Source organism: Ochotona princeps, chromosome Y (assembly GCF_030435755.1).
Source record: "Ochotona princeps isolate mOchPri1 chromosome Y, mOchPri1.hap1, whole genome shotgun sequence".
Taxonomy (NCBI): Eukaryota; Metazoa; Chordata; class Mammalia; order Lagomorpha; family Ochotonidae; genus Ochotona; species Ochotona princeps.
The window spans coordinates 5,284,419-5,297,767 of NC_080866.1; positions in this window are offsets into that span (position 1 = coordinate 5,284,419).

Sequence of the window (13,349 nt, forward strand, 5' to 3'; positions counted from 1 at the left end):
GCATAAAATCACTTCACTAAAGTGCTGTGTAAAACCACTTGCTGAATCTACAGTGTGATACCAATTACTGATTTTGCAGTGTAAAACCACTTGCTGAAATTGCTGTGTAAAACCACTACTAGAAACCACTGTGTAAAACTACACACTGAAACCACTCTGTAAAACCACTACCTTAAATCACAGTGTAAAACCGCTATTTGAAACCACTGTATAAAACCGCTTAGTGAAACTATTATGTAAAACCACTTCCTGGAAGTGCTGTGTAAAAAAAGAAATTTCTGTTTATAACCACTTCCTGAAACTGCTGTAGAAAGTCATTTCCTGAAACTGCTATGTAAAACAACTTTCTGAACCACTGTGCAAAACCTCTTCCTGAAACTACTGAGTAAAACTAATTCCTGTTATGACCTGCAAAACAATCTGCTGAAATGGCTGTTTAAAACCACTTTTACAAACTGCTCTGTAAAACCACTTGCTGAAACTACTGTGCAAAAATACTTCCTGATACTGCTGTGTAAAACCGCTATTTGAAACCACAGTGTAAAACAACTTACTGAAATTACTGTGTGAAACAACTTCCGGAAACCACTGTGTAAAATCGTTTCTAAAACGGCTGTGAGGGAGTGCAGGGAAATCTTTCAAGACCATAAAAAGAGTGAGAGAAAAAAAAAGTACAATATAGCTTATCAAGGTAAAATCTGGTATTTCATAGACAGCAGACTCAATGCGGCACTAAACAACAATAAAACTACTATACCAATGCATGAGGGGGGAATCGGGTGCGATCCTGACAACCTCTTAACAGGAGGTCATGTGCGTGGAGCAGGGGGGCACTCCAGAGTGGAGCAGGTGGTAAGGAGGAAGCTTGGATCCCAACCACGAAGACTCCCAGATCTTCAACACAAACTACTAATACGAGCAACAAGGACTATACCCCAACTGCCAAGGAGGCCACAGGGAATTGGATGCCCTCGGAGGCTGAGTACTCTGAGGTCACCCACCCCCAACCGGAGCTTCCGCAGGGGATGGAAGAAGTCCAAACACTACCGTGCAGAAACCAACGTCATTGGAAAGACAGCCAGAAGCCCTGAGCAGTTAGCAGACACAGAAGAACAATTAATGTCCTTCAGGACCAGGGAGGAGAGCTTTCTCTGGTCCGAGCCTGGCTCCACCTCTGGACCCCCGCCCTCCATCGCAGTGACCATCGGGATCGCTTCGAAAACCCCTCACAGCAAACAATCATACAAACAAAAAAAAAAAAAAAAAAAAAAAAAACCTTAAAATAAATAGACAAACAACAGAAAGTAGAGCTTGAAATCTGACAGGAAAGAGCTGGCATGGATTGGCTCATGCCTTGCTGGGTGGGACACAAAGATTGGTCACTCCTCACCATGGTGTTGAGGATTTTCCTGCACACCCCCCCCCCCAAAAAAAATGTTCTGCACCTTAAATGTCGACAAATATCTTGTTAGAGTTAAAAGCAAGTCTGGATTATCCCAAAATCTGCCAAGATCAACAAAATTATACTTCAACACAACAAATGGCTAAATACTAAAATGAAATAGACATGAGACAGCTGAATGGTACCCAGTGGCCTTTTCGGGGTATATAGCAGCCGGTCCGGTCCTGTATATAAACTAAAATTGAGATGTCAATGAGCTAATCATAGGTTGTGGTTAGGACTTGTTTTTTTGTTATTTTGTTCTTTGTTTTTTTTTTTTTTTTTTCCTTTAACATACTGGTTACTCAAAACTATGTCAATTTCATAATATTGCAAACTGCTGTTGATGTTATATTGGGACTCTTAATTGACTGTGATGATATTATACCAGCTCTGACTTCGGACCAGAAATGGTCTCCCCAAGAAACTGTTCAACCCATCTGGACAATAAGTAGCTGGACTCCATGCTTAATATATGTTTGCAAGGAAAGAATCTTGATTGAATTTGAACTGTAATGCTGCATCAAGGTGGAGGAATCCACTAGGGGGGAGGGGAGGGGGAGGGGAAAGGGGATTCCCAAAGCCTATGAAACTGTCATATAATTAAAAAAAAAAAAAACTCTTAAAGACATTGTATAAAATCAATTGCTGAAATCGCTGTGTAAAACCACTTTCTAAAACCAATGTGTAAAACCACTTCCTGAAACCACTGAGCAAAATCATTTCCTGAAACTGGTTTGTAAAACCAAATTTGTGGGCTCGGCAACGTGGCCTAGTGGCTAAGGTCCTCGCCTTGATCCCATATGTCCGCTGGTTCTAATCCCAGCAGCTCCACTTCCTCTCTATCTCTCCTCCTCTCAGTATATCTGACTTTGTAATAAAAAAAAATAAACTAAATACAAAACAAACAAAAAAAAAACAAATTTGAAGCAGCTGTGTAAAACCACTTCCTGAAACTGCTGGATAAAACAACTTCCTGAAACCACTGTCTATAACCACTTCCCTTACCTGTTGTGCAAAACCACTTCCTAAAAGCACTGTTAAAAACATGTTCTGATATCACTGAGTAAAACCACATACAGAAACTAAAGTTTAAAACCAATTACTGGTTCTGCCCCGTAAATTCACTTCTTGATATTGCTGTGTAAAATCACTTCTTGAAACTGCATAAAACCACTTCCTAAAACCAATGTGTAAAACCACTTCATGAAACCACAGTGTAAATTCATTTCCTGAAACTGCTATGTAAAACCAAATTTGAGGCTGCTGTATGAATTCACTTCCTGAAATTGCTGTGTAAAACCAGATTCTGAAACTGCTGTGAAAAAGAACTTCCTGAAACTACTGTATAAAACCAATTCCTGAAATCATTGTGCAAAAACATTTCCTGAGAATGCTGTGTGAAAGAAATTCTTGAGGTCACTGCGCAAATCACTTACTTTAACCACTGTGTGAAACCATTTCATGAAACTGCTGTGTAAAACCAAATCCTGAAACCACAGTGTAAAACCATTTCCTGAACTGCTGTGTAAAACAGCTTCCTGAAACCGATGTGTAAAACCTATCCCTTAAATGACAGATTAATATTTCCTGAACTGCTGTTTAAAACCAAATCTTCAAGCCACTGTGTGAACCACTTCCTGAAATCAGTGTTAAAGCACTTCATGAAACCATTGTCTACAATTATTTCCTGAAACTGCTATGTAACACCAAAACTTGAAGCTGTTGTGTAAAACCACTTCCTGAAAGTGCATGGTAATACCATTTCTGAAATTGTTGTGTAAATCTTCTTCCTGTAACCAATGCATAAAATCACTTCCTGATATGACTGTCAAATAATTTCCTGAAACAGCTGTGTAAAGAAATCAGTATGGAGAATATTGAAACAACTCAAAATCAACATACTGTATGATCCAGCAATAGCACTCCTAGGAATATATCCAGAACACTTGTTTTATGAGAAACCAACATGCACTCCTATGTTCATAGCAGCACAATCAGTAATTGCAAAAACATAGAAGCAGCCAAAATGCTCATCAGCAGAGGATTGGATAAGAAAGCTATGGTTCATCTACTCCATGGAATACTAATCAGCTATTAAAAAAAAAAAAACAAAATGCAGTACTTTGTGGCCAAATGGGCCCAACTGGAAACCTTAATGCTAAGGGAAATGAGCCAATCCCAAAAGGTTAAATACCACATGTTTGCCTTAATTTAAGAAGATATGATGTTATGTATGTTATGTATAACATGTTATGTACATTATATGTTGTGTATAAACTAAAATTGAAATGTCAATGAGGTGGTCACAGAAGGTGGTTAAGAACTCGCATTTACTTTTACCATATTGGTTACTCATTACTATGTCAATTAATTCCATAATGATGTAAATTTTTGCTGATGGTATGTTGGAGCTTTCAATTGATTGGGATGATACTCAGTTGGCTCTGTCTTCAGACCAGAGAGGGTATACCTAAGAAGCCGTTGAAGTTGACTGGACAATAAGATGCTGGACTCTATGTTTGGTACATGCTTGCAATGGGGGAATCTCAACTGAACTTGAACTGTGGTTATGTAGCAAGGTGGAGGAATCCACCATGGTGAGAGGGTTTGGGGAGGGGTGGGGAGAATCCAAGTACCTATGAAATTGTGTCACATAATACAATGTAATTAATGAATTAAAAATAATAAATGCATAAATAAACTATCTGAAAGTGTTATGTAAAACCACTTTGCAACCAATGTGTAATACCACTTGCTCAAACCACTGTGTAAAATCATTTTCTGAAATTGTTATATAAAATAAATTCTTGAAGCTACTGTGTAAAACTACATCCTACAATCGCTGTTTAAAACCACATACTGAAACTGTTGGGTTAAACCACTTGATGAAACTACTGTTTGAAACCACTACCTGCAACTGCATTGTAAAGCTACATCCTGATATCACTGTGTAAAATTATTTCCTGAAACTGCTGTGTAAAACCACATCCTGAAACTGCTGTGTGAAATCATTTCCTGAAACTACTGGGTAAAAACATTTGATGAAACTACTGTTTAAAATCACTTCTTGAAACTCTATTGCAAAACCACTTCTTGAAACCGCATTGTAAAACCACATTCTGAAACCACTATGTAACACCATTTCCTGAAACTGCCGTGTAATACCAAGTCTTGAAGTTCCTGTGTAAAACTACTACGTGAAATCGCTGTATAAAACAACATCCAGAAATTTCTGTGTAAAGTACTTCCTGAAAGTGCTGTGTAACACCAATGATTTCCAAAATCATTTCATACAACCACCATTAGAAAATTGGGTTGGATATGGCTTTTGGAAACCATTTTGTGAAACCATTTCCGGAAGCTACTGTGTGAAAATACTTCCTAAAACCTCAGTGTAAAACCACTCACTGAACCTGCTATATAAAACCATTCACGAAACTGCTTTGTAAACCACTTCCTGAAACCATAGCTTAAAAATACGTCCTGATATCTCAGAGTAAAACCACGTACTGAAACCAATTTTTAAATACACTTTCTGATTCTGCTCTGTGAATCCACAACTGAAATTGCTGTGTAAAACCACTTGCTGAAACTACCGTGTAAACTTATTTCCAGAAATTGCTGTGTAAAATCAAATCTTGAAGCTGGTATGAAAAACCGCTTTTTAAAACAACTGTGTACACCACTTCCTGAAACCAATGTGTAAAACCACTTCACTAAACTGCTGTGTAAAACCACTTACTGAAATTGCTCTATAAAACCGCTTCTTTTAAAAAAATGTGTAAAACCACTCCCTGAAACCACTGTGTAAATTCTTTTCCAGAAACTGCTGTGTAAATACAAATCTGGAAAGCCTTTGTAAAACCAATTCCTGAAATCAGTGTGTTAAAGCATTCGCTGAAACCAATGTGTAAAATCATTTCCTGAAATTGCCGTGTAAAAGCAAATCTTTTATTGTTGTTTAGTGCCGCTTTGAGTCTGTTGTCTATGAATTACCAGATTTGACCTTGATAAGCTATATTGTACTTTTTTTTTCTCTCACTCTTTTTATGGTCTTGAAAAATTTCCCTGCACTCCCTCCCCATTACCGGTTAACATAGCATATTGAGGGTATAGTAGGTTTTACAGTTTTTCGATGTAGATCTTAAATATTCTAACATTAATTGTTGGTTTATAGATTATATCACGTTATCTTATTGCATTGGATACAGGTTGTTAGAGATTGCACTAATATTACAATATACAGGTACTATCTTTCAAGTTGTCATCTTTTCATCTCAGATTAAGGCGAACATGTGGCATTTACCCTTTTGGGATTGGTTCATTTCTCTTAGCATGATGGATTCCAGTCGGGCCCATTTGTCCACAAAGAACTGCATTTCATTTTTTTTAATAGCTGAGTAGTATTCCATAGCGTAGATGAACCATAGCTTTCTTATCCAGTCTTCTATTGATGGGCATTTTGGCTGCTTTCAGGTTTTTGCGATTGTAGATAGTGCTGCTATGAACATAGGCGTGCATGTTGGTTTCTTGTGTAGGAGATGTTTTGGATATATTCCTAGGAGTGCTATTGCTGGATCATATGGTATGCTGATTTTCAGTTGTTTGAGTATTCGCCAAACTGATTCCCATAGAGGCTGTACAAGTCTGCAGTCCCACCAGCAGTGGAGAAGGGTTCCCTTTTCCCCACAGCCTCGCCAGCAAGTGTTGGTGGTATTATGTATGTGTGCCATCCTTACTGGAGTTACGTGGTACCTCATTGTTGTCTTCATTTGGATTTCCCTTATTGCCAAGGAACTTGAGCATTTTTTCATATGCTTGTTGGCCATTTGGGTTTGTTCTTTTGTGAAATGTCTGCCCATTTCCCGTGCCCATTTCTTGAGCAGTTTGTTTGTTCTGGTGTTTTGGTTTCTCTGTAGCTCTTTGTATATTCTGGAGACCAGCCCTCTATCTCCTATGTAGTGTGCAAAGATCTTCTCCCATTCTGTAGGTTGTTTTTTTACTTTGTTGATTGTTTCTCTAGCTGTACAGAAGCTTCTTAGTTTGATGAGGTCCCAATTGTTTATTTTGGTCTCGATTTCTACTGCTTTTGGAGTCTTTTTTAGGAAGTGAGGGTCTACCAATAAGTGTTGCAGTGTGTTTCCAACATTTTCTTCCAAAAGCTTGAAGGTTTCTGGATGTAGGTTTAGGTCTTTTAGGGGGGAATCGGGTGCGATCCTGACAACCTCTTAACAGGAGGCCATGTGCGTGGAGCAGGGGGGCACTCCAGAGTGGAGCAGGTGGTAAGGAGGAAGCTTGGATCCCAACCACGAAGACTCCCAGATCTTCAACACAAACTACTAATACGAGCAACAAGGACTATACCCCAACTGCCAAGGAGGCCACAGGGAATTGGATGCCCTCAGAGGCTGAGTACTCTGAGGTCACCCACCCCCAACCGGAGCTTCCGCAGGGGATGGAAGAAGTCCAAACACTACCGTGCAGAAACCAACGTCATTGGAAAGACAACCAGAAGCCCTGAGCGGTCAGCAGGCACAGAAGAACAAATAATGTCCTTCAGGACCAGGGAGGAGAGCTTTCTCTGGTCCGAGCCTGGCTCCACCTCTGGACCCCCGCCCTCCCTCGCAGTGACCATCGGGATCGCTTTGAAAATCCCTCACAGCAAACAATCATACAAACTAAAAAAAAAAAAAAAAAAAAAAAAAGAAAAACCTTAAAATAAATAGACAAACAACAGAAAGCAGAGCTTGAAATCTGACAGGAAAGAGCTGGCATGGATTGGCTCATGCCTTGCTGGGTGGAGCACAAAGATTAGTCACTCCTCACCATGGTGTTGAGGATTTTCCTGCACACCCCTCCCCCCAAAAAAAATGTTCTGCACATTAAATGTCGACAAATATCTTGTTAGAGTTACAAGCCAGTCTAGATTGTCCCAAAATCTGCCAAGATCAACAAAATTATACTTCAACACAACAAATGGCTAAATACTAAAATGAAATAGACATGAGACAGCTGAATGGTACCCTATAGCCTTTTCAAGGTATATAACAGCCGGTCCGGTCCTGTATATAAACTAAAATTGAGATGTCAATAAGCTAATCATAGGTTGTGGTTAGGACTTGTTTTTTGTTATTTTGTTCTTTGTTTTTTTTTTTTTTTTTTTTCCTTTAACATACTGGTTACTCAAAACCATGTCAATTCCATAATATTGCAAATTGCTGTTGATGTTATATTGGGACTCTTAATTGACTGTGATGATATTATACCAGCTCTGACTTCGGACCAGAAATGGTCTCCCCAAGAAACTGTTCAACCCATCTGGACAATAAGTAGCTGGACTCCATGCTTAATATATGTTTGCAAGGAAAGAATCTTAATTGAATTTGAACTGTAATGCTGCATCAAGGTGGAGGAATCCTCCAGGGGGGAGGGGAGGAGAGGGGGAGGGGGATTCCCATAGCCTATGAAACTGTTACATAATGCTAAATATTAATTAAAAATAAATAATAAAAAAAAGCAAATCTTGAAACCTGTTATATGATGACCACTGACCGACCGCCCATTGGTGGAGTAATATCAGCAAGTGTTCAAAGTTGCATGGAAGCTTTATTGGAAAATCTGCTCCTGGGCACCCTTCGTGCAGAGAGAGGAGGGAGGTGAAAAGGGCAACTGGGATATGGGTGGCACAGTTTCATAAGCCCCTAGACATGTGGGCAGGCAAAGGGGCTGCACATGCCCCAAATATGTAAGGAATGTCCATTCAGGTGTGAAATTGGTCATTTGGAATCCCGCCAGGTCAGTGTCATAACTGGCTCCTGTGGCTCCTTTATTCCAGGCTGAGTTCTGGGAGATATGCTGGGGCTGGAGTAGACCAGCCCCCTGTCTCCAGTGCTCTGGGCAGCCATCATTGCCATTGTGTAAAACAACTTCCTGAAAATGCTGTGTGAAACCACTTCCTAAAATTGTTGTTTGAAACGACTTTGAAACCAACGTTTAACACCACTTACTGAAACTACTATGTAAAATCATTTCCTGAAATTGTTGTATAAAGCCAATTCTTGAAGCCACTGTGTAAAACCGCATCCCAAATTTGCTGTTTATAACCACTTCCTGAAATTGCTGAGAAATTTCACTTCCTGAAACTGATTGGTAAAACCACTGGATGAAACTGCTGTGTAAAACCACTTCCTGAAATTGCTGGGCTAAACTGCTTCCTGAAACTGCTGTGCCAAACCACTTCCTGAAACCACATTGTAAAACCAATCATTTCCAAAAACTTTGTACAACCACTATTAGAAAAATAGGTTGGAAACTGATGTTTGTAATCACTGTGTAAAACCACTTCTGAAAACACTGTGTGACACCAATGATTTCCAAAACCATTTCAAACAACCACCTTTAGAAAATCAGGTTGGATAGTGATTTTGGAAAGCACTGTGTGAAACCATTTTCTGAAACTGCTGTGCTAAAATACTTCTGAAGATCTCTTTGTAAAACCACTTACAGTAGTATGGCCTAGCCACTAATGCCCTCACCTTGAATGCCCTGGGATCCCATATGGGCACCAGTTGTAACTCCAGTAACTCCACTTCCCATACAGCTCCCTGCTTGTGGCCTGGGAAAGCAGTTGAGGATGGCCCAATGCTTTGGGCCCCTGCACCTGCATGGGAGACCCGGAAGAGGTTCCTGGTTCCTGGCTTTGGGTCGGCGCAGCACTGGCCATTGTGGTCACTTGGGGAGTGAATCATCAGACAGAAGATCTTCCCCTCTGTCTCTCCTCATGTCTGTATATCTGACTTTATAATGAAAATAAATCAATCTTAAAAAAAAAGAAACACTTACTGCTGTGTAAAACCATTTCCTGAAACTGCTATGTAAAATCAATCCCTGTAACCACTGTATAAAACCATGTATGGAAACTGCTGTATAAAACCATTTCCAGAAACCAATGTGTAAAATCATTTCCAGAAACCACTATGTAAAATCATTTATTGAAACTGCTGTGTAAAACCAAGTCTTGAAGCTGTTGTGTAAAACCACTCCAATGTCTGTGTAAAGCCACATCCTGAAACTGCTGTGTAAAACACCTTCCTGATACCAAAGTACAAAACCATTTACTGAAACCACTGGTGTGACATCATTTCCTGAAACTGCTGTGTAAAATCAAATTTGAACTTGCTGTGTGATACCATTTCCTGAAACCACTGTGTAAAACCACTTCCTGAAGCTGCTATGTAAAACAACTTCCTGATACCAATGTGTAAAACCATTTACTGAAACCAATGTGTAAAATCATTTCCTGAAACTGCTGTGTAAAACCAAATCCTGAAACCAATACTAAAACTACTTGCTGAAACCACTGTTAAAATAATTTCCTGAAACTGCTGTGCAAATCCAAATCTTGAAGGCACTTTGTAAAACCACTTCCTGAAACTGCTGTGTTAAAACACTTCCTGTAGCTACTGTGTAGAATAGTTTCCTGAAACTGCTGTGTTAAAACAAATCTTGAAGCAGCTGTGTAACACTGATTCTTGATACTGCCTTGTAAAACCACTTCCTGAAAGTGCATTGTAAAACCACTTTTTAAAACCAATTTCTGAAACCACTGTGTAACACCAATGATTTCCATTACTGCTTTATGCAACCTCCATTAGAACACCGGGTTGGAGACACCTTTTTGAAAGCACTGTGTAAAACCACTTCATGAATGTGCTTTTCAAACCACTTCCTGAAAAATCTGTGTAAAAATACTTACAGAAATCATTGTGCAAAACCTATTCTTGAAACCACTGTGTAAACCACTTACTGAATCTGTGTATAAAACCACTTACTGAAATTGCTGTGTAATACCAATCCCTGAAACCACTATGTAATACCACATCCTGAAACTACTGTGTAAAAGAACATACTGATATTGCTGTGGAAAATCACTACTTTAAACCACTGTGTAAAGCCATTTAATGAAACCACCATGTAAAACCAATTCCTGAAACCAAGGTGTAAAATCAGTTTTGGACTGCTGAGTAAAACCAATGACTGAAATCGCTGTGTTAAAACCACTTCCAGACACTGCTGTGTAAAATCACTTCCTGAAACTGATTTGTGAAATCACTTCCTGAAACATCTGTGTTGAAGTACTTACAGAAACATATGTGTTAATGCACTTACATAAAACACTGTGTAAAACCACTTTCTGAAGACACCGCGTTAAACCACTTGTGAATCTGCTGTGTAAAACCAATTCCTAAACTGCTGTGTAAAGCCACTTACTGAAACCACTGCATAAACCAGTTCCTGAAACTAAAGTGCAAAAATACTTCATGATTCTCCTGTGTAAAACCATTTGTAGAGACTTCTGTTTATAACCACTTCCTAAAACTGTGAAAAAGCATTTACTGAAACTACTCTGTAAGACCACTTCTTGAACTGCTGTAAGACCACTTTCTGAAACTACTATGTAAATCCACTTAGTGAAACCACTGCATAAAAAAATTCCTGAAACCACTGTAAATCCACTTATTGAAACATCTGTGAAACCACTTTCTGAAACTACTGTTAAACCATTTCTTGAAATGCTGCTTAAAACCACTTCCTGAAACTGCTATAATAAATAAAATGGCAGGAGGAGTTTGGGAGGATTCGGAACCTTGCAGTTTGGGGGTGGCTGGCAGTCCCCCATGGGCTGCAACTGGAAGGGGGCCGACTGGATAGGGCCAAACAAATTTCAACTCAAAATAAAAAGACTAGAAATCAGGATGGAGCACATGTCATTCCAACCCAGGCTGTTGCAACAGCTGGTCTACAGGAGGCAGGGATACGATGACACAGCATTGAAGGCAAAGGCTGAGACAGATGAGGAGAATACATGCGGGCCTCATGTGAGCTAGATTGGAAAAGGGCATGATTGGGCTGACTGTTCTGAATGGTGCAAGGAAAATTAGAGTGGGCAAGTGTTGGTAGGGCTTTGCAACATCATCAGATGGCAGAGACTGGCACTGGAGACAAATTCTGTTAAGTTAAATGCCAGAACCACCGAATAGTGTACAATCCAGAAATTGGAGTGGCTTAGTAGGGAGATAGTGAGCACCTCCCTCGTGGGTAACTACTTCTACAGGACAGGGGCAGAGTTGCAAAACAGAAAGATACCTGCTAGTATGTGTGTGGGCTGGATAGTAAGTTGGTTGGGTCCAACTAGGCTTGAATGCAGATTGATAAGTTCCAGAGCTTAATGGGAGTTGGGACAGACTGAACAAGCTTGTGGTACATGCTCGCATGCATGAGAACTAGGGAAGGGAGCAGGCCTGGTGGGGGTTATGGGGAGTCAACAGAGCCGGGCTGTAGCTCCCACTGGTTTGCATGAAGTCTGAATATGAAGTGGGTAGGATCGAGCTGGACCACAATATCCACTGGCCCAAGTGGATGACAGGGCTGGAAATAGAACTGACCCAGCGGAGACTGGGTCATGACATTAACACTGGAACCATATCTGGGGGAAGATTCTGTGGAGGATGTGTGGGCCAAACTCTATGGAAATTCTAGCCCCACAGATTACTTCAAGAGATGGAGTGGTGGTGGACTAAGCTAGGAGTGACCACAGGGCCTGCCATTGATCACAGATTGGAGAACAAACAGCAGTCTGGACTAGTTGGGACAGGGGCATTCGAGTGTGCATCCTGAGTAGCATGTGGGGTGGGCCAGACTGCAACGTTCACCAGTTCAAACAAGGACAAAAGGAGGGTTGGACTGCACCGGGCACTGGCCTAAATCCCCGTGGCATGTATGAGAACTGGATCTGGGCGGGGATCAGGAGGATAAACTTGGGAAGCTCCCATGGCAAGTAATAGCTCCCACTGGTGAACATGTGATCCAGACCTGGGGGTCTGACAGGCTGGGCAAAGTTGCACCAACAGCTTGTCAATGTATAAGGTGATGGAATGGGCGCACTTGGCAGTACTGAGCAAACCTTAGCCCACAAGTAAGATTAGAAACCAGGTTGGAGCACAGGATATGCCCAGCTACATTTCTGCACCAACTGGTCTGCGTGAGCCATGGATGCTGAGCCACAGTGTCTAAAGCAGGGGTGGCGACAGGTCAGGGGCTATGCCAAGCTGAGTCTGAGCAACACCTGGCATGTGTGTGATCTTTGGCTGGGAACAGGCCCGGTTGGGGGGGCCCTAGCTGGGTGGAGGTTCCCACAAAGGGGCACACAGGCTGGAATGGAACTGCATTCTGATCAGGATAAAGCTATTGTCTTCCTTGGCACTAGTGTGGACTGGGACAAGACACCAGGGTGGACCAGATTGCAACACCATCTGGTGCTCTGGAGGATAAGGGTAGATGTGTGAGGAACTAAGCTAGGTCTCAACCCCTACTGAGCCATATATGAGCTATATGTGAGTATGGACAAGCCGTGGTTGGGCTGAAAAATCCCACAGCAAGAATCAGAATGGGTTGAAGGCCAGTCAAGAAAAGTCACTGTTCCTGTCAGGGCAGGAATTGAACCGAGTAGTGCTGGCTCATGGACCCACTGGTATGTGTGAAATCTAGCACTTGGAGGGGTTCTGATGGGGGAGTCTTGGCAACTCCTCTGGCAGGACACTGACCCGGCAGGTAAGCGCAAGAAGCATGGAAGGAAATAGCCAAGAGGTCATGGAAAGGACCCCACTGGCATACATTTGGCATGGGTCAGGGGCAGATCAGGTTGAATTAGTTCACGTCATCCACTGGCAAATCCGAAAGCCAGAACAGAGTATGGGTTGAGCCAGGTTTGGTCATGACAAAAGCAGTACACAACACGGAATGCCAAGGTGAGATTGTCTGTGCCAGATGTGACTGCAGCACCCAACCAGCACACATGAGAAGCAGGAAGGGAGGGGGCAGAGTCAGAAGAGGAATAAGGGGTGGT